The sequence below is a fragment of the Pteropus medius genome, unplaced genomic scaffold, assembly GCF_902729225.1.
Source record: "Pteropus medius unplaced genomic scaffold, Ma_sr-lr_union100, whole genome shotgun sequence".
NCBI lineage: Eukaryota > Metazoa > Chordata > Mammalia > Chiroptera > Pteropodidae > Pteropus > Pteropus medius.
Window position 1 is genome coordinate 17,051,809 of NW_024344370.1, and position 17,202 is coordinate 17,069,010.

Here is a 17,202-nt window from a genome sequence, read left to right on the forward strand (position 1 = left end):
AATAAAATACCTAGGAATAAATTTAATGAAACATATGAAAGACCTATATAATGAATTCTACAAGGCTCTATTAAAAGAAATCGAAGAAGATACAAAGAAATGGAAAGATATTTCGTGTTCTTGGATTGAAAGAATCAACATAGTTAAAATGACCTTAGTATTTAAAACATTATACAGATTTAATTCAATCTCAATCAAAATCCCATCAGCTTTTTTTAAAGAAATAGAACAAAAAATCATCAGATTTGTATGGAAGCATTAAAGATTCCAAATTGCCAAAGCTAACCTGAGAAAAAAGAATGAGGCTGTAGGCATCACTCTGCCCAACTTCATATTATAAAACAAAGTGACAGTATTCAAAATGGCATGGTACTGGCATAAAAACAGACACCTGGACCAATGGAACAGAATCGAGAGTCCAGAAGTAAACACATATTTATATGTGCAAATAATTTTTGACAAAAAAAGACAAAATCATACAATGGAGAAAGGAAAGCCTCTTTAATAAATGCATTGAGCATCTTTCTACCTAGTGTTTTGAATTCTACATCTGTTATAGTGCTTGACTCCATTATTTCTGGGTCTCTGTTCTATTCTCTAATATGATTTCTACTTCTTTGTCTTCCCATTATGGCTGCCTTTCTGTGTCTGTTTCTATGTACTAAGCAAAGCTTTTAAGTTTCCCCATCATATTTGTGTGGCTTTGTGTGTTAGGTGTTCAGTGGCACAGTCCTGAGAAGGGTTCAGCTGCAGGCCAACTTTAGCCCCAGTTGTGCCTCTCCAGGGCCACTTGCTAAGATTCAACAAGCAATGCACAGATGCTATGCTTATGATTGTCTCAAGAGGCCACACTGGAAACCAAGGTCACCTACCACCAGTGTGAGTCTTGTATTGTCCAGTAAGTGGCACAGACTCACTGAGAACACAACTAAATGTGGCTTGGGTGGAGCTGCAAGTTGGAGAAGGCAGACTATCAGGGAATCCTCTGGGAAGATAGACCTATGTTATCCTGTTTGATGAAGTCACAGGTATGGTGACACTGTGTCCTTACAATGGGAGAACGGGAGGCTCAACTGCTGAGCAATGGATATCAGCACCACTTCTGCCCAAGAGAAAGCCTTTCCTCTGGCCCTCACTCTGACAACTCGACGTCACCCTATAAGTTAGTGGTGATTCCCAAGCAGCCAACTTAGCGCTGGTGCTCAGAGCAAACAGATCCATCACCACAAAAGTCCAGTTGTGGACACGATGTCTTTAAGAGGTGTCTTCAACTGCTAGCTGCTGCCATAGCCTCCATCCTACTCAGAAGCTGGGGACAGGGCAGCCTAATATCTTCATCCCCTCCTACCTCCAACCATTGCAAGGTGATTTCTTATTTATCTCCATAAATAAGGTATCTGTTCATCTTGACCCCCAGGTGACTCTGCTTGCTGTTTGCTCTGTGTTTCTGTCTCAAATTTGATGTGGCCATAAAAGGACATGAGCGAAGGTTCTATCATCTACAACATTTTGCCTGGTTCTCTTCTGTTCTTTATAATTCTTTTCTTCTAAGGTTAGGTTGTTTATTTGATATTTTTCTTTTTTTCTTGAGATAAGCCTTTATTGCTATAAATTTCCCTCTTAGAACTGCTTTGGTTGTTTCCATAGATTCTGAAGTACTTGTGTGTATTGTGTGTGTGTGTGTGGTGTGTGTGTGTGTGTGTGTGTGTGTTGTGTTTTATTTTCTTTTTTTCCGTCTTTACTGAAATATAATAGACAATTAGTTGCTTGAAATTGCATTGTACAATTCGATGATTTTTTTTTTCAGTTATAGTGGGCATACAATAATATACCAGTTTCAGTTGTATAGCATAGTGATCAGAGATCCACATAACTTGCAAAGTGATCACCCCACTAAATCTACTTACATATTTATTACGTTACTTACATATTTATTACGTTAATTCCCACTTACATATTTATTACGTTATTAACCATCTTCCCTATGCTACACTCTATATCTCCATGTCTATTCTGCAGCTATCTATTTCTAGCTTTCAATCTCTTTGCCTTTTTTTTGTCACCCCAAATCTCCTCTCATCAAATATCTCTCAAAATGTTATCTGTATCTATGAGTTTATTTCTACTTTTGTTGCTGTTGTTGTTGATTTTGTTCTTTTGATTCCACATGTATGTGAAATCATGCAATATTTTTCTTTCTCTATCTGACCCATTTCATTCAGTGCAATATCCTCTAGGTCTGTCAAGGCAATATCTTTTTCCATTCCCTTCCTTTTAGTCTGTGTGTCTTTTAATCTGAAGTGAGTCTCTCGTAGGCAGCATATGTAGGGGTCTTGTATTCTTATCCATTCAGCCATTCAAACTTTTGGTTGGAGCACTGAGTTATTTTCCATTTGAGGTTGTTGTTGATAGGAACGTAATTATTATCATTCATTATTCCTGTTTTTAATACGTATTATTTCTTCTTAAAGAAGTCCCTCCGACATTTCCTGTAATACTGGCTCGGTGGTGATAAATTCCTTTAGCTTACTTTTGTCTGGGAAGCTCTATATTTGTCCTTCAACTCTAAATAATAGCTTTACTGGATACAGTATTCTTAGTAGTAGATCCTGGGTTTTCATCACGTTTAACATTTGGTGTCAAGTCCTTCTGTCCTGCACAGTTTCTTTTGAGAAATCAGCTGCCAGTCTTATGGGTGATTCCCTCATAGATAACTCACTGCTTTTCTCTTGCTGCTTTTAAGATTCTGTCTTTGTATTTAACCTTTAGCAATTTTAATTATGATGTGTCTTGGTGTGGGCCTCTTTGGATTTCTGGTTTTTGGGATTGTATGTCTATTTCCTTCAGCAGGTTATGGAAGTTTTCCATCATTATTTCTTCAAATAGCTGTTCAACATCTTGTTTTTCTTCAGGTACCCCTATGACATGGATATTTTTACATTTAATAGTGTCCTATAGGCTCCTTAAATTATTATTATAGTCTTGACTTTTTTTTTTCTTGCCATTCGGATTGAGTGTCCTTGGCTTTCTCATTCTCTATATAGATCATTTGATCCTATTCTTTATTCACTTTGTTTATTTCATTTAATATACTTCTTATCTTAGATAATGTGTTTTTCATTTCTGACTGGTTTTCTTTTATAATTTTCATTTCCATTTTTTATTTTTATCTCTTTGTTAAAGTTTTCACTAAATTCATCTACATTTCCCGTAAGTTCATTGAGCATCTTTAAAACCAGTGTTTTGAACTCTGCATCTGTTAGATTGTTTGACTCCATTATTTCTGGGTCTCTGTTCCGTTCTCTCAAATGGTATTTGCTTCTTTGTCTTCCCATTTTGGCTGTATTTCCGTGTCTTCCCATTTTGGCTGCCTTTCTGTATCTGTTTCTATATATTAAGCATATCTCTTAAGTCTCCCAGTCTTATAAGTGTGGCTTCGTGTGGTAGGTGTCCAGTGGCACAGTCCTGAGAGGGGTTCAGCTGCAGGCCAAGTTTAGCCCTAGCCTGTGCCCCTCCAGGGTCACCTGTTAAGATTCAGCAAGCAATCCACACCAGTGTGTGTCTTGGTGCTGCTCAGCAAGTGTTACAGGACTTGCCAAGGACACAACTAAATGTGGCTTGATAGGGGCCATGAGTTGAGGGAAGCAGGTTTTCAGGGAATTCTCTGGGCAGAGCGACCTCTGTTATTCCGTTTGATAAAGTCTCAGCTATGGCGGTGCCGAGTCTGCGCACTGGAAAGGGATGGGCTCAAGAGAGGAACACTGGATACCGCCGGCACTTCTGTACAGAGCGAGTCTCCCTTAGGACCTCACTCCAACATCTCAGTGATCCCTTGTATGTTCCTAGTGTCCTCTGCACAGCCGAACCATGCTGTTGCTCAGAGAGAGTAGGTCCGTCACCTTGAAAGTCTGCACAAGGACATGGCCCCTTTAAGACGCATCTGCAGGTGCCATCTGCCACTGCTATGGCCTCTGTCCCACTCAGCCACTCAGGATTGAACAGCCTCGCATCTTCATCCCATCCTACCTTCTGCCATTGCACAGTGATTTCTTAGTTCTCACTCTAGTCATACGGCTTGTTCATCTAGATACCAGATAGTTTTCCTTGCTATTTGCTCCTTGTTTTTGTAACAACTTTAATCTGGTCGCCACAAGGATGAATAGATCCTCTATCATCTACACTATTTTTTCTGACTTTTCAGGTCTTGTGTTTTTACTTTCATTTGTCTCAAGGCATTTGTTTGTTTGTTTGTTTGTTTATTTGTTTGTTTATAATGCCTACAGCATCTGATCTTCCTAGATGGTCTCCCATCCAAGTACTAACCAGGCCCAACCCTCCTTAGCTTCCGAGATCAGATGAGATCAGGCAAGTTCAGGGTGGTATGGCCGTAGACTCGAGGTATTTTTTGATTTCTTTCTTGCTCTCATTAGTGTTTACCTATTTATTGTTTAGTAGCATGCTATTTAGCCTCTACTCCTTTGTTTGTTTTCTAGTTTTCTTCCTTTAATTGATTTCTTATTTTATACCATTCTGATTAGAGAAGATGCTTGATATGATTTCAAGTTTCTTATATTCACTGAGACTTTTCTTATGGCCTAAAATGTGGTCTATACTGAAAAATGTTCCATGTGTGCTTGAAAAGAATGTATATTCTGATTCTTTGGTGTGAATTGTTCAAAAAATATAGATTAAATTTACCTTGTCTAATGTGTCATTTAAGGCCACTGTTTTCTTATTATCTGCCTGGAAGATCTATCCATTTACATAAGTGGACTATTAAAGTCCCCTATAACTACTGTATTACTGCCAGTTGCTCTTTTATGTCTGTTATATTTGCTTTATATATTTAGGTGCTCTTACATTGGGTGTGTAAATTCTGCTAGGGTTATATTTTCTTGTTGGATTGATCCCTTTATCCTTATGATATGTTATTTTGTCTCTTTTTATAGCCTTTGATTTAAAGTCTATTTTGTCTAAGTGTTGCTATCCCATCTTTTTGTTGTTGTTTAATTCCATTCACACAAAATATCGTTTCCATCCCTTTACTTTCAGTCTCTCTGTGTTATTTGATCTGAAGTGGGTCTTTTGTAGGCAGCATATGTATGGATTTTGTTTTCTTATCCATTCAGCCATCCTATGTCTTTTGATAGGAGTATTTAATCCACCCTTTTATATTTAAAGTAATTACTGATAGGTATTCAGCTATTGCCATTTTATTGTTTTCTGATTTTAGTAGTTCTTTTATGTTCCTTTCTTAAACTCTTGCTCTCTTTCTTTGTATGTTTATGAATTTCTGTAATGTTGAGTTTGGATTTCTTTCTCTACTTCTTATATATCTCTTGCAGGTTTTTATTTTTTTCTTCTTGTGGTTATCATGCTCTTCCTAGATACCAAGCTATGTGTATGACATTCTATTTTAATGTAATGTTTGCTTAACTCCTAACATATTCTAAAATCACTGCCATTTTTACTCATCCTGTCCACGTTTATGTTTTTATCACTATTTTTTCATATTTTGTGTTTGTGTATTCCTTAATTTACTGTTGTAATTGCACACGATCTTCCTATTTTTGCCTTTTAACCTTTGTACAGCTTTAGTGGTCATTGATCTACTGCTTTTATTATGTGTTTGCATTTGTCAGTGAAAAGTTTTTTTTTTTATTCTTTGAAATATTTCTTATACATATTTTTTATCTATTTTATTTCTTCTTCCTTCTTAGAGATGTTCCTTTAACTTTTTTTGGTAATACTGGTTTAGTGGTGATGAACACCTTTAGCTTTTTCTTGTCTAGGCAGCTCTTTGTCTCTCCTTCGATTCTGAATAATAGGCTTTCTAGGTAGAGAAATCTTGATTGTAGGTCCTTGTTTTTCAACACTTTGAATATTTCTTACCAATCTCTTTTGACCTGCAATATTTCTGTTGAGAAATTAGCTGACAGTTTTATGGGAACTCCCTTGTATATAACTACCTATATTTCTCTTGCTACTTTTAGGATTCTCTCTTGGTATTTAACCTTTGGAATTTTAATTATGGTGTATCAATTTCTTGCTCTTTTTCTTCTCCTTCTGGTATCCCTATGATGTGAATTTTGGTATGCTTGATGTTGTCTCAGAAGTTTCTTATACAACGCTTATTTTTTTATTGTTATTATTTTTTCCGATTGGGTATTTTCAGCTACCTTGTTTTCCAAATCGCTGATTTGATCTTCTGCATCATTTTCTGCCACTAATTTAATCTAATGTATTCTTCATTTCATTTATTGTAGTCTTCATTTCTGACTGTTTCTTTTTTATGGTTTCTATCTCTGTGTAAATTCTCACCGTGTTCATCTATTATTCCCCTAAGTTTATTGGGCATCCTTATAACCAGTGATTTGAACTCTGCCTCTGGTAAGTTGCTTGTCTCCATTTTGTTTAATTCTTTTCCTGGAGTTGTCTCCTGTTATTTCATATGGGACACGTTTCTTTGTCTCCTAATTTTGACTGACCCCCCTGTATTTGTTTCTATGGATTAAATAGATTTGCTACATCTACCAGTCTTGGCAGCGTGACCTTTGTAGTAGGTGTCTTATGGGGCCCAGTGGCACATTCTCCCTGGTCGCTTGGACTGGGTGCTCCCTGGGTATCTCTTATGTGAGTTATGTGTGCTCTCTTTTTGTGCTTGAGACTTGATTGCTCTTGGCACATCAGTGGGTGGTTTTTCATCTTCAGATAGACTGGCTATGAGGACTGCCTATGACCACAGCATGGACTAACCTCATGGTGTGTAATTTATTTTGGTATATCTCTGGTGTCTGCTGAGTTTACCCTTTGTGTTTGTCATTTGTAGAGCTAAATGTGAGGGCCTCTGGTGTGCTCTGAAGCTATCTACTGGTTGTTTTGGTCCTAGAGCCTCTTGAAAGTTGCCCTAATGTAGGCCAATTTTGGTCACTGCCTGTGCCCAGCCCAGAGTCACATGATAGGAGCTACAAATTGATCTGATATGGGTAGCTGCCTGTGCTGGGATTGAAGTTTCCTGAAAGAGGCTATGCAGTGAATGGAGGCCAGCTACCACTAGTGCCAGGATTGGGCCCACTTAGTGAAAGGTACAGGGCACACTGAGGCCAGACACTGCTTGTTGGAGTTTGTGCATCTTTAAGAGATTTTAAGAAAGTCTGCTGTGTGGGATGAGGCCAGACACTTATGTAGAACAGCTGCTGAAAGAAGTTTGTGTCAGATGTTCAAGTTGGTGGAGGAAGGCAGGGTCTCAGAGAATCATCAGCATGAGGCGAGCTGTGTTAGCCAGGTTAATAAAGATTTAGATTTGTCACCCACTTGTACCTGATAGAGAAGGCTCAACAAAGAAACAATGGCACCTGCTAGCACTTCTGTCCTAGAGAGAGCCGTTCCTCCAACCCTCGCTCTGAAGCCAGGCAATTCAGTTACTCACTGTATATCCCAGGGACACTTTTCAAGTTGCTGTTCCTTCACTGGAGTTTAGGGCGAATGTTTGTGAGTCTGTGCTTGAGCCCTTTAAGAAGCTACTTGGGTCTACATTAGCTCTCTATCTCATTCAGATGGAGTCCCTGCTGATTTTGACAGCCAGAAGTTGTGAGGACACCTTTTTCTAGAACTGGTGCTCCAGGCTGGGGAGCCCTGTATGGGACTGGGACTACTCATTTCTCAGGAGAAACCTACACAGCTAAGATGTCTCTCCTGATTTTGAACTGCCACAGATGGGTGTGGGATCAGCCCATTTGGCATCTCCATTCCTATCAGTCTCAGCATGACTTTTTAATATACTCAGTTTTAGGAGTTCTATTCAGATAGTCTTCAGGTGGTTCTCAAGGGTGATTATTCTGTAATTTAGTTGTAATTTTGATGTGATCATGGAAGGAGTCGAGCAGTGTTTACCTACTCAGCAATCTTGACCAGAAGTCTATGTGTCTGACATTTACCATAATTTCTCTAAGTGCATTCATGTTGCTGCAAATGATAAGATCTCATTTATTGTTTATGGCTGAAAATCATTCCATTGTATATATGTTTTATCCATTCATCAATCAATGGACACCTAGGTTGGTTTCGTATATTGGCTATTGTAAAGAATGCTGCAATGAACATATATCTTTTGAATTAATGTTTTTATTTTCTTCAGAAAAAAATACCCAGAAATAGAACTGTGAGGTCATATGGTTATTCTATTTTTTTAGATTTTTGAGAAATCTCCATACTGTTTTCTATAGTAGCTGCACCTATTTACAATTCTACCAACAGTGCACAAGTGTTCCCTTTTTTCTAATTACTCTCTCCTAAAGCTCTTTCTCCAAATAAGGTTACACTGGGGGTTACAGCTTCAACTTATAAATTTTGGGGGGATGGAAATTAGTCCATGATATTTTCAATATCTGAATACAACACTCTAAACTAACATATCTCATCTTTCTCTCTCCTGCCTGAGTCATTGCTGAGAACTAAATCTTGACTGCATAAATCCATGTCAGGACTCTGATAAAGTTTCCTTGTAGCTGTTCCCCTCACCCCCCGCCAGGATCTGAATAGGCTCTGTCAGATCAAGTCTAGCAACTTGATATATACTTCAAAAGATTCATCACCACAAGATATTATGCAGGGGCAGATTTCTCTCTGGATGAGCCATTCTCTGGACTACTTATAAAATCTGATGCAATGCTAAGGTCATGGACACCCTTATATGAGAGGTAACCATGACAGTGGACAATATTGCTGAGAACATCGACATCTTAGTTTTAAAAATATTAACAAGTGGTATATATTCAAAAGATTTCCATGAACTTACCTTTTCAAATTTACTTGAAAAGAGCCTCTCCAGATTCAATTAATGGTTTTTTATTTTAATATAATCTTTCGTATTAATATTTCTGTTGTTCCCTAGTTGTGATGATTTGCTAGATGGACTCACAGCACTCAGCATGTAGTACTCCCAGCTAAGATTTATTACAGTAAAACTTTACAAAGAAACATCAACACAGGGCAGGTGCATTGAAAATATTCCAGAGAAAACCGGGTTAAGTTTCCAAAAGTCCTTTCCCAATGGAGTCACATAAAATATGTATAATTCTAGTATCAAACTGTTACAACATTCATGAATTACTGTCTATCAAGGAAGTTTATTAGAGATTCAGTGCCCAAATTTTTTATTGGTGGCTGGCCATGTATGGACCTTTTTCCTAGTAAGTACCAAAATTCCATACTTCTAGAAAGAAAGCAGGTGTAGCATAACTACTTTGATTATACAAAATGTCTAGGCATAGTGAGCCACCCTTTTCATTTAGGAAAAAAATATTTCAGTGTAGGAAACTGTTTAGCATTTAGATTCCCAGATGCCAGCCAAGGACCAGCCTTGCAAGCAGGACTTTCTGAGGATTTGAATTTCAGGACTGCTATAACTCTTTTTTATATAGTATCTCTTTTACATTTCAGACACTACACTTTTAAGATAATTGATTTTCTGGGACTCTAAAACACCTGATATTTGCTACCAACTCTCAACATATTTGCTAACTGATTTTGGAGGAACATCATCAACAAACATTATCAAGAGACTTTTTTAGACCCTGCTACACCTTATTTAGGTGGTTTATGATTGCCTCTGAATTGCTAAGAAGTGATATTCATTCACCTTAATTAAAAGAGAGAACTGACAATATTTAACTTTACATGAGCCCCCGTGTTTCTGGAGAGAAGGTCAAGTAATCCCCCTACTATTTTGTGTTCTGGAAAACTGTTTATTATCGATAACTACCCTTCCACATAAAACTTATAGAAGACTTGCTGTTCGCTCTTTCTCATGATTCATAACACTAATGAATGACCTCTTGTTCAGCTGTGATGAGACCAAACATATATTTTTGCTTTTGCCTGAACCTACTAATAAGGACAACTTCAACTGCCCATTCTTTGTCTTATGTATGATTGGCTGAGATTAGAACTGTTCCCTAAAACTAGCTAGACAGATATATAAAAATTTTCTGTTTAGCCAACTGAATAAAATTTGGCTTGAGATGAACAGTTCCAACCATAAACCACCCCACTTATGACTTGTTGATTTGTACTTATAAAAGTTTAAGGCAAAAACCACTCTGCTGAGACAGTCTTAGTACTCTCCTTATTGCAAGAGTCTTCATTAAATCATTTTTTTTAACCTATTCTGTTTTTGCTTTTGACAACCCCAAAAAACAGAAAAGCCAAATTAGGGCTAGGATTTGTGCTCAGGAGCATTTTCTTGAAGAAAGAGAGGCAGGCTATCGTAGCTTAAAAGATAAATTCTTTTATCCTTCATTTTGGTTGTGTTATTTGAGGTTCAGAGTTCAGAATTGTGTTATCTTAAGAAGAAAAAAAGGCTACAGATTGGGCTTTTTTTACTCATAATAATTCTCTCAAACATGTTTTTAAACCTTTGCATGCTCTCGTTTAAACAAACAAACAAGAAAAACTTGGACATAGTCTGTGATGAAATAAGATCTGATCTCATTTTCTTGATTTTGACAACTTCACATGTATACTTTCCATATGCTTATTTTGGAAATCTCATGATGCCAGGCTCTCAGATTTTTGCACCAGAGATTGTTTATTTCTTGGCTTTTACTTTTAATCAGCTATTTCTCTTTCTTTAGAAAACTTGATTTCAGTCAAATCATACTTATTTCAATGCTTCTTCCCTTCAGTCACCTGTATTTATTAGTTATTTATAGAGAAGCTCATGCACATCTAAATGTCAAGGAGCACACATCAAAATGAGACTCAGGGAAAAAATTTGAATAATTACTGTAAATCTTAGCCTTAGTGGACTCCTAAGGGGTGTGTTTTGATGCAGAGAATTCATTTATAAAGTAACTTATACTTGGGGAAATTTTTTCCAATGTTCTGCAGTCCAAGTCATACTAGCTTGGGAGTAAATAGAGTTCACAACAATGGTCTCAATAGAGATGTTGGCTTTGCTCCCATCTGGTTTTGTAGAGCTCCAGGCTCCTTCACATACCTATTTAAGTAGATCTGGGAGTTGTTAGAGGGTATTTTTCAGATATTTCTTGAACAAGAGCTGGCATTGGCCAGTTTCTTTCTTTCTTGTTCTAGAGTGCTATGAGAATATCTCCAGTTGCTACCAACAACAAAAGTTGCAACTATACTGCTAATGACCATAGAAGACACATGTCATTGCTCTTGACACATGCTGACATTTATGCAGTATCTAATAATACTCATTATTGAGAACACAAACAATATTGAGTGCATTGATTTTACAGTTAAAACTGCTGACAAAAATATTGCATACAATTTGCAGCTTCTTATTATATCAAGTAATTTTGTTTCTATTTACTTATTTATGTAACACACTTACTCTTCCTTAGGATTAGATATGGCTTCAAAAACGATGGAAAGGAGAGTAATTTAAGTGAAAAGTATAGTTTAGTAATTGTGGAAGATCCTGTTCATTTTTATCCAATAGTCATACTCATACTCTTCCTTTCTTTTGGAAGAACTATGGTTTTGTTCAGGTATTGTAAGAAATCCCTGATTCCAAGGAAGCTGGACCCAATCCCCCTGGTCTAGAGGTGGGAATGTGACCTGGTTTTAGCCAATTTGGTATAAGAGAAACTTATTTCCAACTTTATGAAAAAAATATTTTGTTTGCTTCTTAGTTTAAAAAAGATAAATATGTGTAGAGACCTTTATTTGCACACCTCCTTCTTCCCTTCCCTATTTGAAGGCTGACATGTAAAGATTTCATGGGTGTAGTAGCAGTGTCATTCTTATAACAATGAGATGCTAAGAGAATCTAACAGATGCTGACTTTGGGACCTTTTTTCAGGATTTATTAACACACGAATAAATCCTGAAAAAAAAAGTGAATAAATGTAAAGTTTCAAAATTTTATAGTAAACGTAAATATTGTAAATGCTAGTTACTATTATTTTTGTTGTTATTGTTTTATTATTATATGGCAAGTAGAATCCTCTAAAATACACATGTTGTGATGCATGCTTTGATTTAAGATAGTCATAATGTACCCTAAACTAGATACCAGTGTGCTCTGTCAAAGAAAAACAAAGCCAACCCTTAGAAAAGTGGTGAAAACAGATTTTATTCAGTAACTACTGACAGTAATGGAAAGAGCTGAGCTCCATTCTTTTTGCTAAAGTGACTGGGTGCTTCAAAGGGAGAATGAGGACCTGAGGAGCAGAGCTTGAGTCAGGGAAGTAAAAATTTGTGAAGAATTGGTCAAAGTAAATGGGATTAGGCCTGCTGTGCTTGCTAACTGGCAATTGTCTAAATTAGGGTTCTATCCTCCCACAGAGACTAAGAAACAAAAGTTTTATCCTTCATGATGATTGTATTTCAAAGTAATGGCTTTCAGGTCCTTAAGAAAGACACAAGACACTTCTGAGTTTAGGAGATATATATACATATAAAGAGGGTAAAAGGATGGATTGACAATTGTAAACCCTTCATAGTAAATGTTTTAAGAAAGGGGAAGTTGAAGACCAGTACTTAGGTGTTGACCAGAACAATTCTTTTGACAGCTTTTAGCTTTTCCAGATGGGAACTCAAAAGAAGAGTTGAGTCATTTCAGATCCATAGCCTGAGGCTACTGGATGCCACTTTAAAGTCTGGTCAAATCTCTAAGTGCAAGGGTTTGGACAGAAGTCCAAAGTACTTCAACTAGCAGTTGAGGTATTGCTCTTCTAAGAGAGTTCTTGACTGTCTGGAATAACAGCAACAACAAGCTCAGCACCCCAAGTGCTTCTATAATTGTTCTGTAGCGCTTTCTTAGGAATTACTCTTCTGTTCTTTTCTACATGCCTTCTTCTTAAAAATATTTTATTTGCATTCTTTTGGAAACAACAAGACATATTTTGATATATGCATTAATTTTATTGTATTAATAAATAATCTCCAAATCTCAGTGACTTAGAAAACCAAATATTTACTTCAAACTTACTTTATATGTTGCCTGTGGGTTCACTGTGGCTCTACTTCACATGATTTTTCATTAATGGCTGAGGCTGAATAAGTAGTCCATATTTATGATATGTTTTTCTGAAGTTGGAAGGAAAGAATAGTCAGAATTCTTGGTAGCTCCTAAAGCTTCTTCTCAAATGTAATGTAACTCACATTTACTCACATTCTTTTGACCAAAACAAGTCTTGTGGTTAAGCACAGTTTGCTGAGGAAGTATACTCTTCTCACAGAGAGTGGTGCAAATCACAAGACAGTGAGTGAGGATGTACAATCCTCTTATAGAAAAGGAGGAAGAAACAATTGGAGACCCTATTGTAATTTTTTGCAATACACGTGAGTAGACTATCTAGCTATGCAACTGAAATGTTCTGTTTTCTAGATAAATTACATAAAATATACATTATATGTTATATATAAATCTATAATATTTATAATATAAATATTATAAAATATAAATATAATTATGTTATACTGATAATGTATTTTTACATATTAAATATAAAACAGGTTAACATATTATGTTATATATAATTTATTTCTGTGAAAACAGAACATTTAAATTTCATAGGTAGATGTTCTATCATATATACTGTAAAAAATTGCAATAGACCCTCCAATTTATACATATATGAGTATATATGATATGCACATACAATTGTGTATTTATATACATATATACACACATATAATACATATATAGTGTCTCCAATTACATGTGTATATACATACATATGTACATATACATATATAACAGATTATATAGAAACTTATCATTGCCATAATTTGAAGGCTTATTAGAGTTTTCCTGCCTCTTCCAATTACTCATCCTCAAATTCAGACTACTCTATGAAACTTTTCTTAATCACTCCATTTACAATGACTTCTTTTCTAAATTTGTAATGCATATGTTACCAGTTCCACAATATTTAACACTTAGTTACATTTGTTTTGTTATCCTCTAAGTGTTTTATGTGTGACAATTTTCCCAGCAAAATTTTAAACTTTTGTCCCTGCACAACATCATATATATATAATAAATTTTCAGTATATTCTAGTTAGCTTAGGTTTGTGAAATTTTACAAGTAACATAATAATGAGTGGGTTTATAAGATTTATCCCTTCCGTCAAGTAGAGACATACTTCTCTATTAAAATCTTTAAAAGAGGTAACAACATGTGAAGGCTTATTACCTACTGATACATTAGCATAAACCTGTGGATCATATCCAATCTGTAAAAAAAAAAAAAGGAAAGAAAACAAGAGAGAACATTGTTAGGTAGTTAGACAGACATGAGGATGGAGGAACAAAGGAATGAAAGCCTAGCCCAGAGACAGCCAAGAGACTGCCCAAAGACACACTATTTGTAGTTAAAGAATCACTCCTGCATCCAAAGAGACAAAGGACTGGAGGGCCATAAACCTATAGCTAGTTTAGTCTGGCCACAGTGCAGAAAGTACTAGCCTAACCTGCCCATAACCTCAGCTTCATTATACCATCATTAGAATGTCATACCTATGCCCAGAAGTTCATGAATCTAATTATAACAAACTGAATTCTGAGTAAGCACATGTGCACTAGGCAGGGAGTTTTATAACAGTCAAATGTCAATCAAAATGCCAATTACCGAGGACCACCCATAACGTCTAATATAATACAGACCTTCCCATTTCTGCATTATCACAGCCCTCTTTGCTGAGAACCCACTCTTCCCTTGGAGTGTACTCTATCTTTTATCTTTTCACTTCCAAAAATTACACAGGTCTACGGACTCTTGGTGTGTCTTGTCCTCACAGATTGCAAGGACCTTGTCAGCTTACAATCCCTTATTTTTTTATTTTATTTTTTACGCCTATGGCACCTGGTCTTCCTAGTTGGTCTCCCATCAAAGTACTAATCAGGCCAGTCCCTGCTTAGCTTCCAAGATCAGATGGGATTGGGCTTGTTCAAGGTAGCATGGCCATAGACTAAAATATACTTTTAATAAATCTTCCTTCTTCTAAATCTCGCTGTGCTGGAATTATCTCTGCATCAACAAAAAGAACTGAGAATTTCCTATGTTACCAAGGCAATGCCTGAGTTCAGATCACCACAACGATAATGACATGAGGATTTTGACTTCTAATTTTTTTTCAGTAAGATTTATGCCTTTAGTTTAACAATTAGATGATTTTCATACACCCAAAAATATTAGTATGATTAAAGCTAAACATGATATTTATGTAAATTTTACTTCATTATATATCAATATCACCTGGAGGGGGGAGGTCAGCATGTTGACTAATAATTTTTTCCATAAACTCAGAATAATAATATTGACAATGTAAGTGAACTTTTTAACCTGACCATTTAGAAATAGCTTTACCCATAATGCCCACCTTAACTCCCCAGAAATACCATAAGAATTTTGATGCTATATTACATAAGTTAATCACAGGGATGGGGGATAGAAATTTGATTGTGTATATTGTTGAAATTTCCAAAATTTCTTACATAATAATGGTTAAAAGAGAATGAGATAATTTCTTCAAAAATCTTCAGCTGTGTTAAAAGAAAAAAAAAAGAATTCAAGGAATAGGTGAGCATAAACTGGGAGGATAAAAATGTTGGAAGTGGTAGTCTACATCACTTAAATGCCAGAGTAATCAAGTTCATCAAGCTCAGGACAAACTGCGAGGTCAGCCATAACAACCTAGCAGCCTCCTTGTCCCTCTGCTGTGCTCTTATAAGACTTTATGCTTACCTCTGTATAGAATATTGTGTTAAAATTATTTATCTTCATGCCAGTCACTATTCTCCACTCAAGGCTTTCATCTTATATTCTAAAATGCCAAATCCAAATTAAGGGAAGGGAAGGACCCACTTTGTCTCTGGAGGGACATGACCCCAAAATGGCATAATTCCTTTCTCTCACATCTCATTAGAAAGAGCTTTGTCACCTGGTCACACGTAGCCTAGAGGATGGGTAAGACATATAGTTATTATCTGGGATGGCATATGCTCACACAAAACCTTGGGTTCTATTACTAAAAGAAGGAAGAGTAATGGGAATGGGGGGACCTAATAATCTGTGTCACAGACTATAAACTCCATTAATGTAGGAACTGGCTTTTACTTAATTTTAGATTCTCAATGATTAGTATAGTGATTAAAATATAATAAGTTATCATCGGTATTTGTTTTCACAATGAAAATGTAAGCACAATACAGTGTCATGACCCACACTGACCTGAATTCAAGACAAGGAAGAAAAATAAGCCTAGGCATAAATGGATCAGGATTAGTTGGACAAATTAGTCTGGCCACCTGTGAGTTTCTAGTGTTCTAAATTGATGCCAAAGCTCTGGGGAATTTGAACTTGATTAGGTAAGAATTGATATCTAAAGAAATCCAATCTGATACATAGAGTGGAATAAGAGGAAGTAGTGATTTATGTAGTCAGATAGATGTTAGTATTTTGGTTCTGATTTGTCCACCATGTTTAGAACAGAATTCCAGTTGTATTAGTCATCTATTGTTGTATGACAAATAACTCCAATATCTAGCAGCTTAAGACCAAAAAGATTTATTCTGTCACAGTTTTTATGGGTTAAAAGTCCAGGAGTGACCAAATGGGGTGGTTCTGGCTAAGAGTCTCTTATGAGATTTCATTCAATATTCAACCTGGGCTGCAGTCATTTGAAGACTTAACAAAGGCAAAATGGCTCACATGGTTGTTTGTTAGAGGACTCAGTTCTTTCACATATGGACCTCTTATCATGATATAAAATTTGTCTTTGCCCAGATTGAGTGATCCAAGAAAGAGGAGGAAGTCACAATGCCTTTTATGGCCTAGTTTCTGAAGCTACACACTGTCTTTTCTGCTTTATTCTGTTCATTAATAAGAAGACGATAAGTCTGAACACACTCAGCAAAGTTGAATTAGCTCCTCTTAAAGGGAGAGGTATCAAAGAATTTATGAACATAGTTAAAACCAATCTAGCCTCTGAGCAAGACAGCTGACAAGAAATAAGCAAGGCATTGAGGCACACAAAAAGCAAGCTTACTTGAATTCAAGACAGAAAATTAATTCCCAAAAGTGAAATGAAGTTTAATTTGCTATCTACAATAAGAAATTGATAATTGATTAACATATTCAAGTTTATTGTAGGGAGTGGGAAGAAAAGCAATTTAGTGGACATAGTAGTGCTCAGAGAATAATCTTACATATACTGCCTACTGAG

The 17,202-nt window shown here is 36.2% G+C and overlaps 2 pseudogenes; both read right to left on the reverse strand.

Moving 5' to 3' along the window:
- Positions 1–4,274: 4,274 nt before the first annotated feature.
- LOC120608431 (uncharacterized) lies at positions 4,275–4,393 on the reverse strand (annotated as a pseudogene).
- Positions 4,394–14,828: 10,435 nt separating this feature from the next.
- On the reverse strand, positions 14,829–14,947 carry LOC120608452 (uncharacterized; annotated as a pseudogene).
- Positions 14,948–17,202: the final 2,255 nt, after the last annotated feature.